The following is a 27,949-nucleotide window of genomic DNA, read 5'->3' as shown; positions in this document are numbered from 1 at the left end:
TGCTAGGCTCTCTCTCACTGTTTTTGAACAGTGACTCTGTCTCACCTGGAAACTTTGACTCATCTTTGATGATTCAGCTCAGACATCACTTATTCCTCCCTCCAGCTGCATGAAGGGCCACCACTGGGCCCACTGCCCTTTGGTGTGCCCACCTCACCCTCCATATGAACCCCTTGAGGGCAGGAGCTGTGGCTGATTCCCTGTTGTTTCTGGTAACCTGCACAGGTCCTGGCACAGGATAGACACCACGGAATGGACAATAAGGGGACAAAGGTGCTGGGTTTAGAGTGCTGAGAATCACACATATACACACAAGCACACACACACACACACACACACACAAGACCACAAAAAAAGCAAGACCAGAACCAAAATCTCTCGATTTGCAGCCTAGGGCACTTCTTTTTTTTTTTTTTTTATTGTGGTATGCGGGCCTCTCACCGTTGTGGCCTCTCCCGTTGCGGAGCACAGGCTCCGGACGCGCAGGCTCAGCGGCCATGGCTCACGGGCCTAGCCGCTCCGCGGCATGTGGGATCTTCCCGGACCGGGGCACAAACCCTTGTCCCCTGAATCGGCAGACGGACTCTCAACCACTGCGCCACCAGGGAAGCCCAAGCCTAGGGCACTTCTGAGGTGACTCACCCTGTCTTGCTGCCCATCATATACCCTTGGCTGGTTCAGGCCCCATGCACAGATATCTAAGAGTGACCCTTTTACTGTTGCCAAATCCAGTAGTGAGTCGTATCACTGTCAGAAATGTCAAGAACTGCCTTCAGTGGCTACTGAGGCTCCCCATCTTTGCCTTGCGCCCCCAAGGCAAAGCCTAAAGCCATTGCCAAAATTGAGATAAGGAGAGCAGCTGGGAGAGAGGGGAGGCAGTCAGCATCCTGCCCTAAGATTCCTTTGCTATCAGACTAATAATATTTTAAAAACCCAATAATAATAGCTAACACAATGCTCTCCGTTAGCCAACACTGTTCTAAGTGTGATGCTTTGCATGGACTAAGTAATTTAATCCTCCCCCAAGCCTTACGAGATAGATATTACTGTTATCCCTGCTTGTACAGATGTTACTTAGCAAGTAAGGGCAGGGACCAGATTTAAACCAGGCATTTGGCTCCAGAGTCCCTGCTCTTAATTACTAAGTTATATTGAAAAACACTCACCTGTAATTTTTGGAGTTTTTGTAGCACTTTCACGTTTAGGAAGAGAGTTCATATCCATCAACTCATTGAACACTCACCACGACCCTGCAAGGGAACTGAGGCTCAGATAGACTAAGGGACTTTATCCAGGCCACACTGTGGAGCCTATTAACCATTTGTTCCCTCGCTCACGCGATCATTCACTCTTTCATTCACCTGAGGAACTGAATGATATTAAACATGGCTGGGCCCTGTGTATGTACTCTACACTCCTTCTCCTTCTGTTCCTTGGCAAGGGACTCACTCCAGGAGCGACACAGAGCTGCTGGAGGGGCACGAGTCACCTACCCCTGGGTCCTGGTCATCTTCCCCGGGCTTCCTAAGTACATCTGCTCTGTGGCAGGAAGACCAGGTCCGAATTCTCTGACTCCCCAGGTTAGGCGAGGGGCTCCTCTGAGCCTCCACAGGCCCCAGGCTTCTCCCTGCTCACCTGCAGTTGTTACGACCATTTTACCGGGGACCCATGTCTAAACTCCCTTCGGCCCACAGTGGGCCAGGCAGAGCACTATGGCTGGATCCACAGTAAGACCTGAGTGGGTTTGCTTGGAAAAGCCCTCATTTATGCCGCTAGGTTCCAAAGTCCCTTTGATTATCCCCAGCCCCACCTTTTTACCAAGAAGAGAGAATCCAGAAGAGGATGGTGTAGAAATATTTATTGGGTGTTTATGGAGCTGGGTCTAGACTGGGGACAGGGGCCTCCTCAGGGCTGCCCGGAATGTCACCGGCCATCACTGTAGCCATGAAGCAGTGCTGGAGGAGGCGTTTGGGGTCCACAGCCTGCTCTCCATTGCAGTCCGGCCATGGGTTCAGGAAGGGTGACTCTGCCCGAGAGGGCTCACTCCTGGCACCTCCACTGAATTGCCCATGTTCCCACCTTGGCAGTCAGGCAGTAGCTCATCAGGGTCTGGAAAACAGCAAGCCGAGGGCATGGGGCTTCCTCCTGCAGCCCTTCTTTCCATCAGGATCATACGTGCTGAACTCCCCTGAGTGCTTACCGTGGGCAGGATTGTGCTCAGAGTCTTAAATGCATCATTCATTTAACAAATATTCATTAACAATATACCACATCATGAACTAGGAGCTGTCAATGTTTCTCATGACCTTAACGTTTAATGGGGGAGACAGACAATAAACAATTGTTAGTACATATGAAGATTTCACCTTCACCATAAACCTGTATGGTAGGTACTTTTAAAAACTCATTTTATTTTACATTTGGTAGTGTATATATGCTAGCGGGAAGCAGCTGCATAGCACAGGGAGATCAGCTCGGTGCTTTGTGACCGCCTGGAGGGGTGGGATAGGGAGGGTGGGAGGGAGGGAGACACAAGACGGAAGAGATATGGGAACATATGTATATGTATAACTGATTCACTTTGTTATAAAGCAGAAACTAACACACCATTGTAAAGCAATTATACTCCAATAAAGATGTAAAAAAAACAAAACAAACACTCATTTTATAGGTGAAGATACAGGCTTACTACACAGCTAGCCTGCAGGGAAGTGCTGGAAATTTTAAAAGCATGTATTATTCTCTGCTTTAAGAATAGATTTCATGAGTCTCTTCACTGGCTGCTTAATCCTCTCCCCCTTTTATGACTGAGCTTGATAGGAAGCTCACTTGGCCTTATCATATCCCACTTCCCGTTCATGACTTATTCTGCTGCAGCTTACTTGGTTTCTGCCCTCAACAGAACTTAAAACTTTTTGTCACTGAATCCCATGGTTACTTATAAGTTATTGTCTCCCTTGGCTTATTGGGAGCATTTCACACAATTAAGCATTTCTGCCTTCTTGGATAAAAAGTGTATCAAGTGTTCAAGCCAGAAATGTGAGTCAACTCTCACACCTCCTCCCCCTCCCCCTTTCCAAAGTCAAGCAATTCACCAGGTCCTGTTGATTCCACCAAATCACTATCTACCATATCCACCCATTCTCTCCATCCTCAAGGCCACCACACTAGGTCAGGCTTTCATTTTCTTCTGCCCAGGAAAAACAGCCTTCGGCTGGGTCCCCTCCAGTCCACCTTCCAGGCTATAGCTGGAGAGATCTTTTTATTTATTTTATTTTTTTGGCTGTTTGGGGTCTTTGTTGCTGTGCGCGGGCTTTCTCTAGTTGTGGCGAGCAGGGACTACTCTTTGTTGCAGTGCGCGGGCTTCTCATTGCGGTGGCTTCTCTTGTTGCCGAGCACGGACTCTAGGCATGCGGGCTTCAGTAGTTGTGGCGCACGGGCTTAGCTGCTCCACGGCATGTGAGATCTTCCCAGACCAGGGCTTGAACCCCGTGTCCCCTGCATTGGCAGGCAGATTCTTAACCACTGCATCACTAAGGGAGTCCAGAGAGATCTTTCTAAGGTGAAGTGAGTCCATGTACTGCTCTTTCTCAAAAGCATTCAATGTCTTCCCATTACCTGTGATCCTTGAGGTGCATTCAAGGTTCTTCATGTACTAGCCCCATCACCCCTTCTCTAGCTTTGTTACTACTACTCTTCCCTCAAGAACTCTATGCTTTATTATACCAAAATTTCATTTTTCCCTGAATGGATCCATTCCTTCACATCTATGGGTCTCCGCTTTTACTGTTTCTTCTGCCTGGAATGATATTTTATACCTTCTTTGTCTAGAAAACTCCTATGCTTTAAAACCCATTGATGAAAGAGACCGAGGATGAATGGTGCCTCTGAAACCAAGGGAAGAGTGAATTTCAAGAAGGAGGCTGTAGGGCTTCCCTGGTGGCGTACTGGTTAAGAATCTGCCTGCCAATTCAGGGAACACGGGTTCGAGCCCTGGTCCGGGAAGATCCCACATGCTGCGGAGAAACTAAGCCCGTGCGCCACAACTACTGAGCCTGTGCTCTAGAGCCCGTGAGCCACAACTACTGAGCCCGCGTGCCACAACTACTGAAGCCCACGCACCTAGAGCCTGTGCTCTGCAACAAGAGAAGCCACCTCAATAAGAAGCCCATGCACTACAACGAAGAGTAGCCCCCGCTCGCCGCAACTAGAGAAAAGCCCTCGCACAACAATGAAGACCCAACACAGCAAAAAATAAATACATAATTAAGTTTAAAAAAAAAAAAAAAGGAGGCTGTATGGGACATTGGACTTGGCTACACAACATCCATTCCACCTCTTCCCACCCAGTAATAGCAATTATGTTTGGGTAGGATTGGCCCCATCTCAGCTCCAGCAGGGGGGCCTGATTGATCCCAGCCCATCAAGTAGTCCTGTTCCTTTGCTACAGGGGTGAGAAGTTAGTGCATAGCATTTCCCTGGATTCAGTGATTGGTTTAGGGTTGGCACAGGACCTGAGGTAGTCCAATCAGGGTAAAGGTCAGGCCTTTTTTTCCCTCCTGGTTGAAGGAAGAGATAGCTCCCTCTTTCTCCTCCTGGCTAGATGGGAACAAAAAGCACACAGTCCCAGGGACTGCTGGCAGCCAACTTACTACCATGGGAAAAATCAGTCTGAGGAGAAAGCCAACACAAGATAGAGGGCAGAGCTGAGAGAATCTCAGAGGAAAAAGCCACAGCATGAGGACATTGTGAACTTCTATTGAAACCATTCCTAAAACTCATCCTACTTTTGGACTTCTCATCTACAGAGCCAAAAAGTTCCTTTTTTGTTTTGTTTTGTTTTGAACTTTCTATTTTTAATAATTTAAGGCTCACAAAGAGTTACAAAAATAGTAGAGAGTTCCATTGTCCCCTTCACTTAGCTTTCCCCAATGATAACATCTTACATAACCATGGAGTAATTTCAAAACTAGGAGACTGCCATTGACATAGTACAATTGACTAAACTACAGATCCTATTCAATTTTACCCATTTTTATGTGGACTTTTTTTTTGGTGTATAGTACTATGAAAGCTTATCACATGTGTAGATTTATATAATCACTACCACAATCAGGATTAAGGACTGTTCCATCACCACAAAGAAACCTTCTCATGCTATCCCTTTATAGTCATACCTTCCTCCTAAACCTAACTCTGGTAACCACTAACCTCTTCTCCACACTATCATTTTGTCATTTAAGAAGTGTTATATAGATGGAATTATGCAGTGTACAACTTTTGAGATTGGCTTTTTTCACTCTGTTTAATACCCTTGCAATCTACTCAAGTTGTTATGTGTATTGACAGTTCATTCGTTATACACATTTGTATATAGGTTTTTGTGCAGACACACATTTTCATTTCTCTAGGACCACTTAGGAGTGTGATTGCTGTTTTGTATGGTATAGTGGGTTGAATGGTGACCCCCAAAGATATCATGTCCCAATCTCTGGAATCTGTGAATGTTACCTTATATGGTTTTTGCAGATGTGATGAAATTAAGGCTTTTGAGATGAGGTTATCCTCAATTATCTGGATGGACCCTAAATGCCACCACAAGTGCCCTTATAAGAGAAAGGCAGGGATTTCCCTGGTGGTGCAGTGGATAAGACTCGACACTCCCAATGCAGGGGGGTCAGGGTTTGATCCCTGGTCAGGGAACTAGATCCCACATGCATGCCACAACTAAGGAGCCCACGAGCCACAACTAAGGAGCCCGCGAGCTGCATCTGAGACCCAGCGCAACCAAATAAATAAATAAATATTTTTTAAAAAGAGAGAGAAAGGCAGAGGGAGATAGACACTCACAGACAGTGATGTAAAGACAGAGGTAGAGATTGGAGTGATACAGCTACAAGCAAAGGAATGCTGGCAGTCACCAGAAACTGGAAGAGGTAAGGAACAGATTCGCCCATGGAGCCTTTGATTTCAGCCCAGCACAACTGATTTTGAATTTCTGGCCCCCAGAACTGTGAGAGAATACATGTCTATTATGTTAAGCCACCAAGTTTGTGGTAATTTGTTACAGTGGCCATAGGAAACTAATACATGTAGTAAGTATGTTTAACTTTACGAAAACACCAAACTGTCTTTGGAAGTGGCTATACCATTCTAATTCCCACTAGAAGTATATAAGCGATCCAGTCGTTCCATGTCCTCACTTTGGATTGTCAGTGTTTTTACTTTAGGGTTCTGATAGATGAGAAGTGATATCTCATTGTGGCTTTAATATGTGTTCTAGCTCCATTTATTTAAGTCTTCTTTGCTTTTCTTCATTAGCATTTTGTATTTTTTATCGTATAGCTCCTGTACATGTTTTGTTAGTTTTATACCAGAGTATTTCATTTTTTTCAGAGTGACTATACATGATATTATATTTAAAATTTTGATCTCCCGTTGTGTGTTGCTGGTATATATAAATACAATTGATGTTTGGGTCTGACCTTACATACTATGACCATGCTGAATGCACTTATTAGGTCTGGGAGGTTGTTTTGTGCATCTCTCTGTGCCTGTTTTGCAGATTCTTTGGGATCCTTTGTTATTTAAGCTTGCATTTTAAGGCATTCCATTTGGTACAGGGATTTAGTTCAATCTTCTATTCAATGCAAGAATCTCTTTCACTGAATCCCACATTTAGCTTTTTTCTGGTTACCTTCCAGGCTTGGGGGTGCTCTTTTTTTTTTAAACCAAAAGTTACAATTGATGAACTAAATACAACTATGGTGATGAGGGCCCACTTTACAAAAGTATTTCAGGTCTTATTCTAAGAAAGACCCAGCTTTATTGAATCAACATCTGCCTTCCTAAGGCTTCCCCCACTGATCCCAACTCTGTTCTCTGGCTTCTCTCAAAATGTCTCTTCCTCGTGCCCCAGGGTAGCCTTGCAGAGACTGGAGGTCCTAGGCCGTGAACCCTGAGACTCCTTTGCTTGAGGCCAAATGTCCCCAGCTCTTCAGCCGATACTCACATAATCTGTTTCTCAGACCAAGCTGGCCACCTGTCTCTGATCACCTTCTGATTGGTCAAATTTCCTCTGAAATAGTGGGTCTCTGAGCAGCTGGCAGTCAGGGCTCAGGGGGAATCCTTGGGCTTCTAGGAGCTATAAAACCTTGGCTCAAATCCTCATTCTGATATTAAATCATTGTGCTACTTTGGGCTAATTTCTTCTCCTCTCTGGATCTCAGTTACTATTCTATAAAATGGGGTAGAAAGTAGGGCTGGTCTTGTTTTTCTCTTTCTTTTCCCTGGAATTCCAAATTGTAAAGGATTCTGTCTGTATAATAGACTGCCTTTATTAGGTACTAGCTCCCCCCCTCCCATTTTCTATTAAAGAGTTCTGATTAGCAGGAAAGAGCCCGTGCTAATTACCCTCCTTGGACTAACATAATTCTAGCTCAAAACAAAGAAACTTGGTCCCAGTAAAACCTTTGAAATATTGGAAATTGCTCAAGAATCCTCATTGCTATATTTGGGGACCCTTGGGTGATATATTTGGAACCCAAAGTTGGGAACCTGTGGAGTGGATGCTAAAATGTTACCTCTGAGCTGTGACAGCTGATGCATTCTATTCAACTGCGAGTAAAGGACCATCATTCTCTTGCTTCCAGACTCTCTAATTCTGTTAATGTAATCTGAGCTTCCACTCACCCTTTTTTGGCAGATACATCACAATGCAGGTTCATACTGAACTTGTGGACCCAACATGTCTTTTTTATATGATTATCTTTCCCAGATCCCACGGATTCCCTCACATATATATCCCAGGGCCTTCAGTTCCACAACCCTTCAATTCCCTTCCAGGGAAACCAGCAGAATAGGCAATGGTCCAACTCTTGAGTACGCATATATATTTCTGCCTCTTCCTCTGGCTAATATATAATGAAAGTTATTAAAGTCCCTCAGTGGTGCCGGAAGCCTGGGGGAGGGAGTTCTATCTTATAAAGGTGCTAGCCAAGAGGCACTTGGAGAGGAGGATGCCTAAAGGCAAATATAAAAAGTTCAATTTTCAAGTTACAATAAGATCCATGTTTGGCTAAAACACACCGGTACAACAATCTTATCTGATTCTCCTAACAACTCTCTGAGGGTGGGTGTTATTATTCCATGTTATAGATAAATAACTGAGGCCCAGACAGAGAAGGTTAGCACTGACACAGGTATTAAGTATTGGATCCAGGATACACTTTCCGTTCTGCTCGATTCCAAAGCTTGGGCTCTTTCCACAGAGCAAGCATACCCTTAGTATAGGTTAGGAACTCTGTTAGGTGCTGGGGATACAAAGGCGCTTAAGACATGGTTCCTATATTTGAGATATTAACAGACAGGTTGAGGAGACTAACATGTAAAAATCTAAGTGCCTAATAATAATAAAAATGAGGGTTACTCATTGTTAAAAGTCTACCATGTATCAGAGACTAAGTAGCTCCTATGTAAGCATCACCTCTAGGTTTATAGCTTTCTTGGTGGGTATTATTGTACACATTTTACAGAGTAAACTGAGGCCCAGAGAGAAGTGACTTGCCTAAGGCCACACAATGAGAGTGACAAAGCCAGGATTAGAGCCAGATTCTCTGATACCCCAGCCCAGGGTTGTGTTTCCTACCTTTCTCCAGGGACCTTTCGGCCAGTCCCCCCATTACCTGGGGTCTTAGCCTGTAGTGACCAGCCAGGAAAGGAGTTCTCAGATTCTCTCCCTGCTTGGAGATGAGTCAAGACTGACCCATCACTGAGGCTTGTTTGGGTCATAGGTACTACCTCCCCAAGTGTGGTTAATTAAAAAGCAGGGCTTCCCTGGTGGCACAGTGGTTGAGAGTCCGCCTGCCGATGCAGGGGACACAGGTTCGTGCCCCGGTCCGGGAGGATCCCACATGCCGCGGAGCGGCTGGGCCCGTGAGCCATGGCCGCTGAGCCTGCACGTCCAGAGCCTGTGCTCTGCAACGGCAGAGGCCACAACAGTGAGAGGCCCGCGTACTGCAAAAACAAAAACAAAAACAAAAAGCAGTGGGCTCTGAGGAAGTGGAACCTGGAAGGTAAGAGCGCCTGCTACAGGAAAAGATCTTTGGCCCAGGAGTCAAAGGCTTGGCCAGTTGCCTGGGTGACCTTGGGCACATGCATGTCCCTTTCTGGGCCTCAGCAACCCATTGATACAGTGAGAACATCAGACTTGATTTCTAGGAGCCCTATGAATTAGTGAGAATGGCTGATTAATGATATCCCCACCAACACTTTTCAGAGGAGGATGAGAACTGAATTCTTGTCTTCCTTTTTTTTTCCCCCACTTTTTGTCTCTTATTAAAGGTACCTAGGTTGGAATATCATTCCACACTTATCTCACTCACCTCATCTGTAAAATAGGATTGATAATAACCACCTGGTAGAGTAGTTGAACGGGTTAAATGGGATAATATGTTTAAAGTCCTTGGCATAGTGCCTAGCACAAACGTAGAAGATCGGTCAGCCTTCTGATCAAGCTAGTTCCTCACAAAGTACGAGAAGAAAAAAGTTTATGGTCTTTGTTGCATCCCAAGTTTGAGGGATGGGGTAGGGTGGGGGTAATGGGACAGTACAGACCATCTGGGCAGCAGAAGGAGCCTATTTTCAGAAGCTCTGTTCTATTTCCACTCTGCTCTTGCCAAGGAACTCCCCATCCCATCCTTGCCCCCAGACTCAGAGATCAGGACCCCAGGTACCATGTGCAATGAGTGTGGGCTTTAGCGTCGGGAGATCGGGGTTGACATCCCAGCAGTACATGCTCACCAGCTGTGTAGACTCGGCCATTCACTTCCCTTGGCTAAGCCTTGATTTCCTCCCCTGCAAAATGGGGCTAATGATCTCTCTACATGTCCTACCAGAGAAGGAGATGGAAACAGATGAAAGTCTGTGTAAGGGGGCAAGCTCTGATTAGTGTAAGGTAGCGGCCTGTAAACGTCTCAGATGCAGGAGGAACAAGAGGCTCCTGGGTTGATGCTGTGGGTTCAGAGGAAGGAGAGGACAGCACTTAATGAAGAAAAAAGGGAGGTGCTAAGAGCTGAGTTTGGGCAAAAGGCAGAGAGAGCCCAAAACTGTCATTTAGTGAACAGTCAGGAAATGCATTTTCCATCTGAAAAATAAGAAGCCAATAGCAAGAACACAAGCTGTGTCAAACCCTGGTGACTGAATAATTGAATAACCCAGCTGGTGGCTGAGCAGTGAAAAGCAGGAGGGTGGTTTTCATTCACAGGATCGACAGACAGGTGAACTGTGTTCCCTTGAGTTAGAAAGGCTACAGTGGATAGGGTGGGGAGAGATGAGGGGAGCAGGGCACAAGCAGAAGCACCCCACACACCTGGCCTGGTGAGGTAGAAAGAGTAGGACTTTGGAGGCAGAAAAACACACATATTTGAATTCCAGCTCTGCAATTTACAAACTGTGACCCCTTGGGCTAGTTATCTGACCTCCCTGGAACCTGGTTTTCACATCTGTAACATGGGTGATAATAACACCTACCTCACTGGGGTAGTTTGGAAAATTAGACAAGATAGTGCATGTAAAGTTTCAAATGGTATCTGGCATAAAGTAGGGACTTCCCTTTCTCAGCACAGGGATAAGGAGAGGAAGGAAGGTGGAGGTGGAGTTGGCTCTGTCACTCACTCACTAGGTGACTGAGGCCTCGGTTTCCTGATCTGTAAAATGGATAGTAATAAGTTCTGTACTCTGCCTGGTTATTATGAAGAGCAAATGAGATGGTCTATTTAGAGCTAATTCATTCCTTTTAACTGCAGTATCATACTTTATTATTCCTCTACTGATGGACATTTAGTTTGTTTCCAGTGTGACAAGCTGTCATGGAATCCATCTTTACAAGTCCTCTCCTAGTGCAACTATATCTCTAAGGCAGATAATTAGAAAAGTGGAATTACTGAGTTATAGGGTATGTACATTTTTAGTTTAAATGGATAGTGCCAAGTTGCTCTACAAAGTGGTTTTACCAATTTATTCTTATCAGTGGTATATGAGAGTATCCATTCCCCCATGTAACCTTCTCACTATTAATGTGATCCATTTTTGGAGTTTTGCCAATGTAATCATTTTAAAAAAAGGTATGTCATTCTTAAATTGCATTCTCCTGATTATTAGTAAGGTTGGGCATCTTTTCATGTGTGTTGGGCATTTGTATTTTTTAGTGGATTATGTTTTTCTCACTTGTTCAAAGATATACTTATATATTCTTTTTTTTTTTTTTTAAATTTCATTTTTTTATTTATTTATTTTTGGCTGTGCTGGGTCTTTTCTGTGCGTGGGCTTTCTCTAGTTGCGGCGAGCGGGGGCCACTCTTCATCACGGTGCACGGGCCTCTCACTGTCACGGCCTCTCTTGTTGCGGAGCACAAGCTCCAGACGCGCAGGCTCAGTAGTTGCGGCTCACGGGCCTAGTCGCTCCGCGGCATGTGGGACCTTCCCAGACCAGGGCTCGAACCCGTGTCCCCTGCATTGGCAGGCAGACTCTCAACCACTGCGCCACCAGGGAAGCCCTACTTATATATTCTTGATATCAATCCTGTCTCTATTTTAGATACAGTTGATTCTCATTAGTCGCTGTAGTTATGTTCTAAAAAGTCACCACAAACACTGAATTAGCGAATACTGAATTATTGCTCCTTGGGGAAATACAAAGTTAGGTCCCTGTGAGCCTCTGGTCACATTTTTGTCAGTCAATCAATATATAACTTTGTTTTGTGTGTGTTTCTGTTTAAAAACACCTTATTTAATATATATTGCTAATTCATTAACATTTAACTCATGGCCAACAGCACTGTACCTCCTGTCTGAGCAAAGTGTACTGAACACATGTATTTTTTCCATAAGGCACATGACAGCCTTGTACTGAGGAATACTAGACAGAACTTCAGCATTAATTTGGGGGTCATTTTCAACAGCGAAACCGCCAACAAAAATCATAAAAATGTGGCACTAAATATACCACGAAAATATACCACGAAATATAAATATACCACGAAAAGGACTTGTTTACTGTATAAGAGCAGAAACAAGAAGGCAGAGCATGGCCTTCCTTGTTCAACCACAGCTGAGAATGTGTGTGATAGGGCAACTCAAATTTTTTGTTGCTCTGTGTACATCCACATCTGCACATGACCTCAAAAACACTGAAAGTATTGATTTTTGAGGTTACAAATTAATTCTAGCAAGTAGGCAAATTCACAAGTATGGAATCTGCAAATAATTAGGATTGACCGTGTGTGTGTATTTATATCTTTGCAGTCCACCACTTGTTTTTTAACTTTATGTATGGTATCTTTTGTATTATTTGTATTTGATGTCTATTTGTATTTGATGTAGGCAAATTTGCCAATATTTCCCTCATTTTTAAAATTAAACATTTTATTCATGTTATTATATTCTTTAATTAGTCTGTTTCTGGAGTCTCTATTCTAGGGTTTCTCAACATCAGCACTATTGACATTCTGGGTCAGATAATTCCTTATTGTAGGGTGCTGTCCTATATATTGTAGGATGTTTAATAACATCTTCCTGTAACAAATAGGATGCTGACTATAATCAAATTATTTTGATTAACAATGAGTTAATCAACAATGGAAGAGTTTGAGATGGAAATGTCCATATCATGAACCTCCTGAGAAATGTGCTGCTGCTTCAGAATATTCCAGAAACACTTTTGAGGCAAATGTTCCGAACATAATTTCTAAATATCTCCCCTCTGCAAAGGTGCTAACCTGCTGAATACAAGGAAATCATGTGACCTCTTTCTTACCTGTAGTCTGTAAGCTTAATCCTGGGTCCAACTTTGTGTGGGGTTTTGAGCTGATGAACAGGTAACAAAGCACACAGGCGGTGACAATGAAGGCCGGGAGGACCACTGCTGCTATGGACAGGCCCACAAGAGCACCAATACTGGGGAGAGAAAACCATAAGGGAGCAGAGGGTCAGGAAAGGACTTGGGAAGCAGCATGTTATAAGAGAAGTATTGTAGGTGTTATAGGAGTCAGCTGACTTTAACTTTTGTTCGTCTCTCCTTGCCTTAAACAGGTTTTCTGGCCCTAAGCATGGGAAAGAGCATCAACTATGTGGCAAGCACTCACCACATACATAACTTGACATGGCTCAGTGTCACCATGTAGTTGGGACTCAGTATGTGTTCCCTTTCTTCTCCTCTCCTTTCCTCAACCTGCTCCCACCCCAGGAAGCTAGAGATGATCTTAAAGAGCCCTCCCCACACTGCTGTTTCTTAAAAATCAAGAGACTTTCCTGGTGGCGCAGTGGTTAAGAATCTGCCTGCCAATGCAGGGGACACTGGTTCAAGCTCTGGTCCAGGAAGATCCCATATGCCGCAGAGCAATTAAGCCCGTGCGCTACAACTACTGAGCCTGCGCTCTACAGCCCGTGAGCCACAACTACTGAGCCCACGTGCCACAACTACTGAAGCCCGCGTGCCTAGAGCCCATGCTCCGCAACAAGAGAAGCCACCACAATGAGAAGCCTGCGTACTGCAATGAAGAGTAGCCCCTGCTCGCCGCAACTAGAGAAAGCCTGCACGCAGCAACAAAGACCCAACGCAGGCAAAAATAAATAAATTTATCAAAAATCAAGACACATAGCAGGCCTTAGTTCAATACCCACTGTCCTTCCAGCTTCAAGGTAATTTCTGACCCAGTCTCTAGTGGGTCATCACACCAGTGTGGACTCCATGTCTAGAACACCTCCCTGCTGCTGGTCCCTCACCCCACAACTTCACTGCCTCTGCCCCAAGTCAGGCCTTGGTCACCTGGTCTCCATACAACTACCTTCTGGCTCATTTTGGGGTCCACTGTCTTTCCTGTTTCACATGATCTCTCCCATCATCCCCCCACATCAGAATTTCACCTGTCCTTGAAGACCCATCTCAAATGTCTCCTCCTCAACGCTTTCCTTGGTCCTCTTTCTCTCTCCTTTCTTCTTCCAGGCCAGGCCCACCCAGCCAGAACGCCTACTCTGGGCCTTTAGCACTTCCTACTTGGTCAGGCAGCCCAATGTGGTAGGGAAAGAACAGAGAGCTTTGGAACTCTTACAGACCCACCTAGTTTAGGACCCAGGTCTGTACCTAACTCGATGTGAGATCTTGATGAAATTACTTAGTCTTTTGAGCCTCAGCTTCTTTGTCAGAAAAGTGAGAATGATCAAAACACAGCACCTCACAGGTGGTAGTGAGGATGAATGATATATGTAATATTCTTGGTGCATAGAAGTTCAACATATTCCTCCTGTGTTCTTTGTAGGGAGACTGAGACCATGTTTAACTGGCTTTGTTCTCTCCTTGTACAAGCTCCAGCACATAGTAGGCACTTAGTAACTATTATTGAGTACCTACTTTGCGCCAAACACTGTGGGATGTTCTCCCAATAGTAGGGGATAGGTAGCACCAGGATTGTTTTTGTGCCCTTTCTGCCTGTGATTCCTGCAGCTTTTCTGCACCACCCCCAGCCCTGACCCCAGCCTCAGATTCCTGCCTTTGCCATTTCTGTTGGATTTCACTCCCAGCTAGCTGATGGCTAACTTCCACTAAACAGAAACACCTTAGAGCTTTGGACAGTGTGTTTTCCCAAGGCTAAATAAATTATTGGATATCCCTGCAGTGGAATAGTATAGAGCCATTAAAAACACGTTTTCAAATAATATTTAAGATCAAGGATAAATTCTTTTTTTTTTAACATCTTTATTGGGGTATAATTGCTTTACAATGGTGTGTTAATTTCTGCTTTATAACAAAGTGAATCAGTTATACATATACATATGTTCCCATATCTCTTCCTCTTGCGTCTCCCTCCCTCCCACCCTCCCTATCCCACCCCTCCAGGTGGTCACAAAGCACCGAGCTGATATCCCTGTGCTATGCGGCTGCTTCCCACTAGCTATCTACCTTACGTTTGGTAGTGTATATATGTCCATGCCTCTCTTTCGCTTTGTCACAGCTCACCCTTCCCCCTCCCCATATCCTCAAGTCTGTTCTCCAGTAGGTCTGTGTCTTTATTCCTGTCTTACCCCTAGGTTCTTCATGACATTTTTTTTTCTTAAATTCCATATATATGTGTTAGCATACAGTATTCGTCTTTCTCTTTCTGACTTACTTCACTCTGTATGACAGACTCTAGATGTATCCACCTCATTACAAATAGCTCAATTTCGTAAGGATAAATTCTGATGAGATAATGTTAAGTGAAAAAAGCAGGACCCACTACTAATTATATAGTGTAGTCCTAACTTAAATAAATAAACATAAACATAACATATACATGCATAACATAACATAGGTAAGGTTGGATGTAAATACACTAAAATGCGAACGGGCTGTCTCTGGGAGTAGCACAGGCTGTGGATGTCCTGTCTGTGTCCCATTGGGTCTTACAGTTGTGGAATATTCTGGCCAGGGTTTCAAAAGCCCGCAAACGTATCTCTTTGTCTGAGGGCTTTCTTGGGCCCAGAACAGTCTCTGTCTGCATGTCGAACAGGTCAAAAGTACAGGAAAATTAATGCCTCCCTTCTCCCACCAGCACACAGTCAATGACTGAAAGAAATTGGTATGTAAATACCCAGCTTCCTGGCCCTCAGATGGGATGACTCTGAGAGTATGTTCTACACTGGCTGGCAGAGTTGAGCAGTTTAAGCTCTGGTGGCCCTTGGTGGTGACTTGCTTGGTAACACCATCATTAGCTCCTTCCCTTTCCCATCTCACTTCCCTACCCTGTACCAGTATTTTCTAGGATTGCTGGTCATATAAACTACTTGCCCTCAAATCCTTGTTTCCAAGTCTTCTGGGGAGCCCAAGCTAAGACACTGGATTTCTCATGGTTGCTTTCCTTTTTTGTTTCTCCTGTCCGTTCCACTTTTTCCACATTGAGCATATAGTACTTTTTAGTTCTTTAGGACTAGTTTACTACTTTTTAGTTTACTATTTAACTAAGTATTATCTCCTTTCTTGAGATACACTCACTGTTTATAAGGCTGTTATCTGGAAGACTCGTGCTCAGGTTGGGACCACACCCTTTACAAGGGACATCCATGGGCACCTAGCTGGAAGAAGACCTGTAAAAGTAGGATCCTTTGAGGAGTGGGTGAGAAAGCTGGGGGGATATATTCCAGATCAGCGGTCAGTCTGGTAGTGGGCACTGCTCTGATGGTCTGTCTGGGAACGGACGAACAAGCTCCCAAGGACAGAGCTGGGAACAACAAGGGAGGGTCCAAGGGGGAAAATCTGTACTCAGTATAAGATGAACTCAAATGATCAGAGTTTTCGCATGGTGAATGTACTGCCTCAAGAGGTGGTAAGTTTCCTATTGTCGGACAGGTTTGCACAAGACCTGGATGAATCCACCTTTCAATGAAGTTAGAGATTCCTGCCTATGGTGGGAAATTGGATTGAAGAGCTGCTAGCCTTCTAGGATTTCACAGATCTATGACTCTGAAAGATAGGTAATCCACTGTGACTTCTAGGAAAGAACTGGAGGGATGGTCTAACATTTGTTAGGGTTTTTTTTTTTTGCAGTATGCAGGCCTCTCACTGTTGTGGCCTCTCCCATTGCGGAGCACAGGCTCCGGACGCGCAGGCCCAGCGGCCATGGCTCACAGGCCCAGCGGCTCTGCGGCATGTGGGATCCTCCCAGACCGGGGCATGAACCCGTGTCCACTGCATCGGCAGGCGGACTCTCAACCACTGCGCCACCAGGGAAGCCCCTTTGTTAGGGTTTTTGAGTCAGACAGTTCTAAGTGTGAATCCTGGTTCTCTCACATATAAGTTGAAAAATCGTTCACCTTTTGAGCTTCATTTTCTTCATTCATAAAAGTTACTATATCACCAAGTGTCCATAAAGATTAAATGAGATAGTGTATATACAGTGCCTGATCGCCAGTTCTGCCCTCCAGCAAGGCTGCTGCCTTTGGCTCACATCCTGATAAAAAACAGAACTACTGGGGCTTCCCTGATGGCGCAGTGGTTGAGAGTCCGCCTGTCGATGCAGGGTACACGGGTTCGTGCCCCGGTCCAGGAAGATCCCACATGCCGCGGAGCGGCTGGGCCCATAAGCCATGGCCGCTGAGCCTGCGCTCCACAACGGGAGAGGCCACAACAGTGAGAGGCCCATGTACCGCAAAAAAAAAAAAAAAAAAAAAAAAAAACAGAACTACTGATAAAGGATGTTTGGAAAGTCAGCCAGACATGTGATAGCACCAGCTGCTTTTCCACAGGGAGTCTTCATTTCCTGAGACATGCTTTTTTTTTAAATAAATTTATTTATTTTATTTATTTATTTTTGGCTGCGTTGGGTCTTCATTGTTGCACGTGGGCTTTCTCTGGTTGCAGTGAGCGAGGGCTACTCTTCGATGCGGTGTGTGGGCTTCTCATTGCCGTGGCTTCTCTCATTGCGGAGCACGGGCTCTAGGCGCGCGGGCTTCAGTAGTTGTGGCTCACGGGCTCTAGAGCACAGGCTCAGTAGTTGTGGTGCACGTGCTTAGCTGCTCCGCGGCATGTGGGATCTTCCTGGACCAGGGCTCGAACCCATGTCCCCTGCATTGGCAGGCGGATTCTTAACCACTGTGCCACTAGGAAGTCCTGAGACATGCTTTTAAAGACAGCAATTCTTCTTGAGCACTACCCAAGGAAACAGTGTTTACCTGCTGATTTTCATGTTTTTAAGGGCCAGCTTTCATGAAAAGGGCCAAATGGAGTCCAGAACAAAACATGTTCTCCACCCTGCAATGGCGGGGCTCTGACATCCCATGCCGGAAGGGTTGTTTCAGGGTTTGGAGTATACTGATCACCTAATGTCCTGAGGACCCCAGTTTCCCTCCTCCACTTTACAATTGTCTGTGATGTTTATGAACCATATTATAGCCACGCCTAGGAAGAGTCAGCCCTGCAGGCCAGAACCTTTCAGCTGCCCTTGGGGTCATAGAATGGAAGCACACAACATGCAATGTGACCTCAGAGATCACCCCATCCAACCCTCTAGCTCACTGTCTGAGCCACTGAAGCACTCTATGCCTCAAGAGGGTCCAAGGCAAGGAAAGGGACCCCAAGGGGTGTATAGGGAAGGGGGTGGTAGTAGTGGGATGGGATCCTGGCTGGGTGCTGAGGAGTTCACTCATCTCTGTGTCTCCAAGTGCTACAACAGTGTCCAGAAGACAGCAGAAGGTCAGTGAGTATCTTTTCAAGTGATCTGAGTAGAGCAGGTTATAAGAGCCAGGCTAGATTTAGACATTTGTGCAGCAGCTCAAGCCTGGGCTTGGGACCAGACAGGCCTGAGTTTTCATCCCAGTTCTGCCACTTCCTCTCACTGGGGTACTCTAAGATAGTAACTTAACCTCTTTCAAGTTTTCTCATCTGTAAGATGGAGAAAAGATATGCCAGGGTTGTGAATGTGTGAATGCATCTAGCCCTTGGATGGTGTTAGGTAATGTTCTTTAAATCTCAGTGTACCATGACATTGTTGGAAGATCTTGGACAATTCACTTTCATATTCTGAGCTTCACTTTCCCCACCTATGAACCAGGGAAAGGGAACTCCCTTTTACTGAGCATCTACTATATGCACTAGTCACTTTCACATGCATTATTGCACTTAATCCTCACAATAATTCCATGAGACAGGTATTACTATTGCCATTTTAAAGATGACAAAAGAGACTCAGAGATAATTTGCCCAAATTCACATAGCTAATAAGGGACAGAGCCAAAGTTTGGACCAGGTTCTAACCAGCCCCAACACTCCACACTGCTTCCATACCTCAAAGGGAGGTCAGCGCTGTCATATTTCAATACTCAGCTCAGTACTAAGTACACAGTGGGTCTTCAACAAATACTCCATTGTTATATTTTAGATGCACGTCATCTCTCTTTAAATGGACTGTGAACTCCTCAGAGAGGGAATCATTGATTTCTGTGTCTCTAATGCCTAGCCTAGCACCTGGCACAAAGCAAAGGCTATAATGAATGAATGAAAATATGGATGAACAGAGAATATATGAATATAATTCCCCAGGTGACAGCAGCCAAATGTGCAGGATCTGAAAACCTGGCCATCTGAAAATCCTTTGGAATTACAGATTGAGCAGTCTAGAAAACTAATATCTGTAATTGTTCGTGGCATATGCCAAGTTGATTTTACCTCTTGATCTCATTTGGTCCTTGACCTAGTCAGAAATCATCCTCCCTATCTGATAGATGAAAAGAGAGAGGCTCAGAGAGGTTTCAGAGGCAGACTGTCCTTTCCCACCCAGCAGGCATACAGCCTCTGGTCACATACTTCCAGAGACAGGAAGATCACTGTCTACTGAGGCAGCCCACTCCATTTTCGCTGATGCCTGTTTCCCAGAGCAGGCTCAGGGTCAGGTCCTATTCTCTGGGTGAGGCCTTTGGAGACCCACAGAGGTTGAGACCTGTTACCCTCTCAGTCCCACACTTGGGTTCCAGGAATGTCAGCACTGGCCTAACCACCTGCTTCTCTGAACTAGTGGGGAAAATGACGTCCTGTGGTGGGGATTCACCCAAATTACACCAATCTGGCTTCTGCTGTGGCATCATGTCATTGTCTCATTATGAAGTTGGAGGCAACTCTGAGTCTTTGGTCTTCTGCCTTAGCTCAGAACTCACCACAGGGTCTGGCATTGCTAAGGCCTCAGGAAGGGGTGGCTGAAAGAATGACTAAATATGAGGGGGAACAAAAGAATTGAGGTTGGGCTGAGGCTCGTGTTGAGTTGGGGTGTAGCATCAGGTGAGGTATTAAGGCTTGAGAGTGAGGTTTGAATGTAGGTCTAGATAATGTTTGGAGTTGGGGTGAGGAGGAGAGCTGAGGTGGGCTTGCAGGGAGGACTGAGGCGGAGGTTAGGGCTGCTGATAGAGTAAGTACTGGGGAGTGGGTTAGGTCAGGGATGAGGCTGATTATGGCATTAGGGAGGGGACCCTGGTTGGTACTTGGATAAGGGAGGAGTCTGGGCATCCTGTGAAGGCTGCAAGATGGGAGTTTGCTGTTAGGCTGGGGCTTGTTGTGTAGTTTGAGGTTGGGTTGAGGGTGGTGGATGATGATGTTTGGAGTGGGGATGAAGTGAAGGTTTTTCAGGGTAGAGTTGGTGTGAGGTTCAAGGATGGATCTGAATAATGGTTGGGTCAAAATGGGGGAATGGAGCGGAGAAGCGGCCGCAGGGGGAGCTGGGTTGGTGACAGGGCAAGAGCCTGAGAGGGTAACGACTGGGTGGGTGTCGGTGCTGACGTTGTGGTGGGCACCTCGATGAGGACTGAGACTTTAGCAGGAGGCTGGGCCGAGGATGGAGCACGGGGGCTAAGACTGGAGTGGGGTTCTAGGTGCGGTTAGGGCCAGGGCCGGTACCTGAGCCACCACATGTAGCTGTGCTCGTAGGGGAAGAAGCTGTGCGGGTCGTCGCAGCAGTACTTGTGGTCGCGGAAGCCGCAGCAGAAGACGGCCGCCGAGAGACGAACGGACGGAGACAGAACTGAGCCCGAGAAAGATACAAGGAGAGAGGCAGAGATAAGCAGAGAGACAGAGATTGACGCAGAGACGAGGAGGACACAGAGAGGGGCGCGGAGACGCAGCGGTTAGAGACCTTGAGTCCCCGAGGACGGAGGGAGGCGACCAGGTACCCGACAGGGCTCGGCAGGAGGGGAGATGGAGGAGGGAGAGAGAGGGAGGAGGAGGGCGTGGAGAGCGGCGGAAAGGCGGGCGGGAGCCGGGAGGAGGGAGCCGCCCGCGTCTCTGCCAGCGTCCCCCACCGGCCCCACTACGTTCCCAGTTTATACACTAGGGCGCTGGGTGCTCAGAGAGACAGCGCATGTCCAGGGTGGCAGAGCAGGAATCGAAGCCACCGGCTTGAATTCCACATCTGCGCTGAGCACCCGCCCTTGTGCTAGGCGCTGTGCGGGGCAGTCCCAGGCTAGTGCAGGACACAGACAGGGGACCTGCCATGGACCACACAGTAGGGCCAGTATAGGGATGATCAATGCACGACCTCACTTAACCTTCACAGCAACCCAGAGGACCAGGATTTTCATACTCATTTTATAAATGAGAGCTTAGGGTCAAATTAAAGTCATTTTCCAGGGCTCTTAAAGCCCATGGGATTTTAACGTGGGTCTGTCTTGTTCCCAAGCCCTTGCTCTTTCTGGGGTTCTCACAGAGCCTCTTTTCCAGTGACTTTTATATGTTGTCATCATCTGGCTTCCTTGCCTGCCACTTCCTTTCCCTGAGCAGCTAACTCATGCACTGACATGTTCACGCTCCCCTGTTCATACTCTCTGCCACACTGGCCTAGGACAAGGGGGGCTAGTGGATGTCCAGATGGTAACTCCACCCAGCAGGAAGCAAAGCCAACACACCTCTCCGTTCTCAAACATCATTTCCATATCACAAGATCGGTGTTCTCACTAGGATCAGAGAACCACAGTCTGATGGAACTGAATGAAGCCTTTGGAGACTGCCTGTCTGTCCTCTCAGGGTACACTGGGGAAACCCAGGCTCTGAGAGGTGCACAGTATGGCCCAATTACACTGAACCAGGACTAGGGACAGCTGAACTTTAGTTGTCAATACTTCCCATTCAGCCAATCACAGAGTGTTGGAGCTGAAAAGGACCTATGGGTCATGTAATCAGTTACTGAGTTACAGCTGGCATTAAAAAAAAAAATTAATGGAATAGAAAATGCACACTGCAAATAGCAAAGTTAAGTATTCTTCCATAAAATGCTTGTTTCATTTACATGTGTCTCTGTGTACTGTGGTCCAGATCACAATGTAAAATGCATTTCTTATTTTGAGTCAGGTCAAAAAGGTTTGAAAGCCACTGAATCTGACACCTCCCATTGTACGGATGGGCAGGGACTCACTCAAGATTACAAAATATTTAGCTCTCCTCATTTCTCACAGCAGTGGATAGAGTAGGAAATAGCTAATGTGATGCCTTGGGAGTCCCTAATTCCTCCATCCCTTGCTTTCAGTGTGTATGGGATAAATCATGGGCATCAGGGGATCTGGGCTCAAGCCCTAGCTCTACCCCTTCTCTGCTTTTACTCTCTGTGCTTCAGGTTCCTTTTCTTCATCCAGGTCAGCTCCTCAGATACTGATGTGTGCCATGCCCTTGACCTGGGCTCTGGGGCCCCTGAGAGAGATCAGATCTGGGTCTGCCCTTGAGAAACACTGTATAGTGGGGCAGTCGGACAGATGATGACAGGACACGGCAGTGAAGGGGGAAATTCAGGGACCATGGCCACGGAGGGATCACCCTCTGAAGGAGAAGGGAAGAGTTTTGAGGGGGTAGTGTCTTCAGGGGTCACTGTAAGGTCAAATATGAAAACTGGAAGGAATTGTTAATATCCTCCAGAAAATTCCTCCCCTAGGCTGTGAATCTCTGGAAACTGGGAACTGTATGACTACTTTAATGGAGGTGCACTTTGGCCTCTTTATTAGATGGAGAGCAAAGAGAAAGGGTGGAGTCCTGTGGAAAGGATTGGGGTCTCCTGGAGACATGGGATTCAGCTGTGAGGTGCAAAGCACTCTGCTCTGGCTTTTGGCAAAATTGGGAAGCTGTCAACAGTTTCCAAAGCCCTTTTCCAGCCAAGAATTAATTTGTTCCTCCAGCAACCCTGTGGAGTGAGCCAAGCAGGGATGATGGGGCCCCTGAGAGAAATAACAAGGCCAATGTCACAAAGCAGCCAGTGGCCCAGGCAGGACTAGTATCCGTGTCTGTCTAGCCAAGGGTCCTCCCTGGCAGTCTGATGCAAACTATGGTCCCCTATTCAGAAGAATATTTTTAACTACAAAAAGTAAATTACTTAGGATTACAAAGGATACCAATTATGTAGAATCATTATCAAAACAGTTATTTTGTGAATTAGTTCTTTTTTAACATATTAAATAATGAGATAGAGAGATTCGTCTATTAACTATTGTAACTTTGAGATGGTGAATGAGTGTAAACAGTATTTCAAGATAATGCTACTGTAATGCAATACAAAAATAACTGATTTCTATTGGTGACAAAGTCACAGGTTCTGCTAATACTACTGTGATTTGTTGCTTACATGCATGATAGAAGGGAATGCTAAATTTGACTTAGAGGTAGTGAAAACAAGGATGTAATCTTTTTCAATACAACTTCATGGACCTCTCCCATGCTGAACTCTATCAATGGACCCCTTGGGCTCTTTGGAATCTATGCGAAAATCTTCTACCTCTTCTGGTCTAGAACCTACTCTAATGCCTGTTCCTTCATCATGTGTGTCATATTTCTTCCTACAGACACTTACTGCAGACCTACTATATGCCAGGCAGTTTCCCATCTTGCATGTCATGTAGTCCTTGAAAACTTTCTTTGAGGTAGGTGTTTTTCTTCCCATTCTTCAGGGAAGGTAACTGAGACTCAGAGAGGTCAAGTGATTTATCCAAAGCCACACAGCTAGTAAATAGACCCCTCCTTCCTCCCAACCTGAGGTCTGGGGGCCAGAGTCTCCAACCAGAGGGGAAGGAAAGTGTAGGAGGGAAGAGTAAGCAGGGAGAACTCACATTTATGGAGAACACACTGTGAACTAGAACTCTGTGCTTTTCATAGTCTCCTTCAGTCCTCACAACTCTGTGCAGTGTTACTTTCTTAATAAAAATAAAAATAATTAAATATGTACATATTTATTATAAAACAACAAATTAGAAAATATAGATAAACCCAAAGAAAAAATATCACCCATTACCTCACCAGGTAGAAATATCTCTTAATACTTTGGTATGGAGTCTTCCAGATACACACATAATTTTGCACCCACTCTACCCATAGGAAAACTGGACCCAGAGAGGTTAAGTAACTTGCTTAAGGATATACAAGTAATAAGCTACAATCACCTGCGGTGTGACCTTAGGCAGGTCACTTTCCCTCTCTGCATTAGGGCAGTAGTGAAGATGGAAGGGCATGAAGCCTGGCACCCAGTGAGTCACAGTAACTGGAAGCTCCTTCTGCGTGGTTCTCAAAACAATGCGCTCTAGACCTGGCAGCTTTGCTCCGGAGCCCGGTCCTCAGGGGTCCGGAAAGAAACGCCCCTCGCTGTCGTGGGCCGCGCAGCTCGGTGACTGAAGCCCACGGAGGCTGAGAATCCGGACACAATCCGCGGTGAGGACTCGGTTCACTCACTGAGGGGTCTGCCCGGAGTCCTTGGACTCTGGACGCAGTGGAGCACCCCCCTCTCCCCTTGCCCTACTGCCTCCAGCTGTAACCGCCCGACGCCCCTCCCCGATGGCTCTCCGCATCCACGACCCGGCTCCGGTGCCAGCTTGCAGGTCACCGCAGCTGGAGAAGCAAAGAAAGGACGCTGATGTGCATTAAGCACAAGGCCAGTTCCTCGCACCACCACTCCCCTGCTGCCCAAGACTGATTCTTTCTCTTCTTTTCCAGAATGAGGCTCTTGCTTCTCATCCTGAGAGAAGTGACTTTGCCACGTTGGAACATGAAATCCAGGGACAAACCGGACTGAGGCTCAGATCTCCTGATACCAGCTAGGCTCTCCCCCAACTCTAAGTGGTCACTCTTTGGGTTTAGGTTTTCGTTAGTTTGCTGTTTGTTTGTCTTCCTATGAAATCTTTAAAGCACATAAACAACATAAAGAATAATACAAGAACCACCCATGTACTACTCAAATTTAAGAAATAAAAAATTTGATCAATCCTGTTTGAAGCCCCACTCCTGCCCTCCATACTCCTCCTTCCCCACATAAGTATTCTCCTGAATTCGGTGTTTATCGTCCCCATGCTCTTATTCATGCATTTATCACATATGTATGGATCTTTGAACAATGTATGAAATTGCTTTACGTGTGATTACATCTTAAATAAATAGCATCACATTGCATGTATTCTTCTGGAGCCTGATTTTTTTCACTCAGTCTTATGTTTTTGAGTTTTGTCTATATTGATGTGTATGCTCAATCTGGCTCATTCACTTTTACTGCTATATAGTTTTCCACTTAGTGAATATATGATAATTTATTATCCATTTTCTTCAAAGTTCAGATTCCTTCCAATTTCTTTTTTTTTTTTGCGGTACGTGGGCCTCTCACTGTTGTGACCTCGTGGCCTTTCCCGTTGCAGAGCACAGGCTCCGGACGCACAGGCTCAGCGGCCATGGCTCACGGGCCTAGCTGCTCTGCGGCATGTGGGATCTTCCCGGACTGGGGCACAAACCTGCGTCCCCTGCGTCGGCAGGCGGACTCTCAACCACTGCGCCACCAGGGAAGCCTCTTCCAATTTCTTTTATTACTATATAATGCTGTTTCTCTTGTGATTTTTTATTTTTAAAATCAATTTTACTGAGGTATATTTTACAAACAGTAAAATATACCCATTTTAAGTGTACAGCTTGGTGACTTTATACTCATGTAACTACCACCACAGTCAGGATACAGCACATTTCCATCACTTGTCACCATCCATTGTGCCACTTTGCAGTCAGCCCTCCTCCCCACCCCTAGCCTGGCCTTAGACAACCACTGCTCTGCTCTCCCTTCCTATAGATTAGTTCGGCCTGTTCTTGAATTTTTGTCTTAATGGAATCCGATAGTATGTCCTCTTTTGTGCCTGACCTATTTTGCTCACCACAGTGCCTTTGAGATACACAGAAATTGTTGCATGTAGGAGTAGTTCCTTCCTTTTATTGCCGAGTACCTGGAAATATACTCATTATATGAAATACTGCAATTAGTCCATTCAATTGTTCATAGGCATTAGAGTTGTTTCCAGCTGGGTACTATCATGAATAAAGTTTCTATAAAATTTTTTGCATATATTTTTTTTGGGGGGGGCTATGTTTTCATTTCCCTTGGGTGAATCCTAGAAGTGGAGTTTTGGGGTAATAGGGTGGATGTATGTTTAACTTGATAAGAAGTTGCCAAACTGTTTTCCAGAGTGTGGTTGGAACCATTTTGCATCCCCACCAGCAATGTATGAGAGAGAGTCAGGGCTCTACATCCTCACCAGCACTTGGTATTGTCAGTATTTTTTATTTTGGTTATTCTTGTAGATGTGAAGTAGCATCTCACTGTGGGTTTAATTTGTTTTTTCCTAATGGCTAATGATGAATAACTTTTCATGTGCTCATTAGCCATTCATGTATCTCCTTTGGCAAAATGTATGTTTTGCCTATTTTTTAAAAAAATACATTTGTTTATTTATTTATTTACTATTTTTGGCTGAGTTGGGTTGCTGGGTGCGGGCTTTCTCTAGTTGTGGCGAGCGGGGGCTACTCTTCATTGTGGTTCGCGGGCTTCTCATTGCAGTAGCTTCTCTTGTTGCAGAGCACGGGCTCTAGGTGCGCAGACTGCAGTAGTTGTGGCACGTGGGCTCAGTAGTTGTGCCTTGTGGGCTCTAGAGCACAGGCTCAGTAGTTGTGGCACACGGGCTTAGTTGCTCCGCGGCATGTGGGATCTTCCCCGACCAGGGCTCGAACCTGTGTGCCCTGCATTGGCAGGCGGATTCTTAACCACTGTGCCCCCAGGGAAGCCCCGTTTTGCCTATTTTTAAATTGGGTTATCTTCTTATTGAACTGTAACAGTTCTTATATATTCTGGATACAAATCCTTTATCAATATATTATTGTAAATATTCTTTCCCAATCTATAGCTTGACTTCTCATTAAAATTTTTTTTTATTAAAGTATAGTTGACTTACAATGTTGTGTTCTTTCTCATTTTTCTTAACGGTGTTTTTTGAAAAGCCGAAATTAAGAATTTTGATAGTTCAATTTATCACTTTTTTTCTATTAAGATTAGTGCTTTCTGTGTTCTATCTAAAAAAGATCTTTGCCAGGACTTCCCTGGTGGTCTAGTGGTTAAGACTCCACGCTTCCAATGCAAGGTGTGCAGGTTCAATCCCTGGTCAGAGAACTAAGATCCCACATGATGTGGTGGGGGGGGGGGGGGCGGCCAAAAAAAGTTTAAAAAAAAAGATCTTTGCGGACCCCATGATAACAAAGATTTTCTCCTATGTTTTCTTCCAAAAGTTTTATAGCTTTAGCTTTTACATTTATGCCTCTGATTTTTTTGAGTTAATTTATGTGCCAGATATGAAGTAAAAGTAGTTTCAAAACCATCCTTTGAAAGGACTATCCTTTCTCTATTGAATTAACTTGACACCTTTGTCAAAACTCAATTAACCATGTATGTGTGGATTTATTTCTGAATTCTCTATTCTATTCCATTGACCTGATCTGGATCTATCCTTATGCCAGTTCCACTCTATCTTAATTACTGTAGCTTTGTAAGTGAGTCTTAAAATCAGGTAGTATAAGTCTCCTAACTTTGTCCTCATTTTTCAAAATTGTTTTCATGATTCTGGGTCCTTTGCATTTCCATATAAATTTTAGAATCCACTTGTCAATTTTGCCCCCAAAAATCCTGCTTGGATTTTGTTTAGGATTGCATTGAATCAATAGATCAATTTGGAGAGAATTAACATCTTAATATTGAGTTTCCCAATCCATGAACATGGTATATATCTCTTCATTTATTTAGTTCTTAATTTCTCCCAGCAATGTTTTATACTATTCCATGTACAGGTCTTTTACACATTTTGTAAAATTTTTCCCTTTTTCTTATTTTTGATGCTATTGTAAATGACATTTTTTAATGTGATATTCCAGTTGTTTGTTGCCAATTTATAGAAATACAACTTATTTTCCTATATTCACCTTGTATTCTGAGATCTTGTTAAATTCAGTTATTAGTTCTAGTAGCTTTTTTATAGACTAAGGATTTTTTTATGTTAACATGAAAAAAACATGATTTCCTCACAGGCAACATATTATGTTGCTTGTGAATAAAGGCGGTTTTACTTTTCCTTTCCAGTTGATGCATTTTATTTTTTTCTTGTTTTGTTAC

At 45.0% G+C, this 27,949-nt stretch overlaps 1 protein-coding gene across 1 annotated transcript in view; it reads right to left on the bottom strand.

Moving 5' to 3' along the window:
* Positions 1-1,861: 1,861 nt before the first annotated feature.
* GPX7 (glutathione peroxidase 7) overlaps positions 1,862-27,949 on the bottom strand; it is a 42,567-nt gene continuing 16,479 nt past the window's right edge. The window contains exon 2 of the transcript XR_011246363.1: positions 1,862-2,109. The gene's annotated coding sequence lies outside the window, so the exon portion shown is untranslated. The remainder of the gene's footprint in view (positions 2,110-27,949) is intronic.

This window comes from Delphinus delphis, chromosome 1 (assembly GCF_949987515.2).
Source record: "Delphinus delphis chromosome 1, mDelDel1.2, whole genome shotgun sequence".
NCBI lineage: Eukaryota > Metazoa > Chordata > Mammalia > Artiodactyla > Delphinidae > Delphinus > Delphinus delphis.
Note: the sequence above shows the minus strand (reverse complement) of the source record. Positions and strands in the feature narration are given on the sequence as shown.